Here is a 1,196-nt window from a genome sequence, read left to right as displayed (position 1 = left end):
GGACAGTGGTGGCTACCTTTTAGAGGCCGAGTGCCCAAACTGCAACCCAAAAGTCACTTATCTATCGCAAAGTGGCAACAGCAATTTAAACTACATACAAACGTTTTAACGCATACATGAACATTATGGAAAATCCAAGCTGAAAATAAACTCTGAAGATAAACAATTTCATCCATCCTACTCCTGAAAAATGTATATTTTTTTTAGAACCTCCCAGTTTTATTTTCCGTAGCTTTTCCATGGTCTCGCAGTTCGCAATCATGTGAGCCCCAACAAGACAAATTCAGCAATCATGAGGCCCCCAACAAGACAAATTCAGCAATCATGAGGCCCCCAACAAGGCACATTCAGCAATCATGAGGCCCCCAACAAGACAAATTCAGCAATCATGAGGCCCCCAACAAATCATGAGGCTCCCAACAAGACAAAATCAGCAATCTTGAGGCCCCCAACAAGACAAATTCAGCAATCGTGATGCCCCCAACAAATCATGAGGCCCCCAACAAGACAAATTCAGCAATCATGAGGCCCCCAACACTACAAATTCAGCAGTCATGAGGCACATAAATAGAGAGCATTTCACATAAATAGGCAGAAGATAGTGACAGGTGCCCCCCCAGTAAGTGACAGGTGCCCCCCCCCCCCCAGTTAGATAGTGACAGGTGTCCCTCCAGTTAGAGAGTGACAGGTGCCCCCCCAGTTAGAGAGTGACAGGTGCCCCCCCCCCCCAGTTAGAGAGTGACTGGTGCCCCCCCTCCCAGTTAGAGAGTGACTGGTGCCCCCCCCAGTTAGAGAGTGACTGGTGCCCCCCCCCCAGTTAGAGAGTGACTGGTGCCCCCCCAGTTAGTGACTGGTGCCCCCCTAGTTAGAGAGTGACAGGTGCCCCCTCCCAGTTAGAGAGTGACTGGTGCCCCCCCAATTAGAGAGTGACAGGTGCCCCCCCAGTTAGAGAGTGACTGGTGCCCCCCCCCCAGTTAGAGAGTGACTGGCGCCCCCAGTTAGAGAGTGACAGGTGCCCCCCCCAGTTAGATAGTGACAGATGCCCCCCCCAGTTAGATAGTGACAGGTGCCCCCCAAGTTAGATAGTGACAGGTGCCCCCCAAGTTAGATAGTGACAGGTGCCCCCCAAGTTAGATAGTGACAGGTGCCCCCCAAGTTAGATAGTGACAGTTGCCCCCCAGTAAGAGAGTGACAGG

Source organism: Hyperolius riggenbachi, chromosome 10, assembly GCF_040937935.1.
Source record: "Hyperolius riggenbachi isolate aHypRig1 chromosome 10, aHypRig1.pri, whole genome shotgun sequence".
NCBI lineage: Eukaryota > Metazoa > Chordata > Amphibia > Anura > Hyperoliidae > Hyperolius > Hyperolius riggenbachi.
This window is presented reverse-complemented; position numbering follows the sequence as displayed.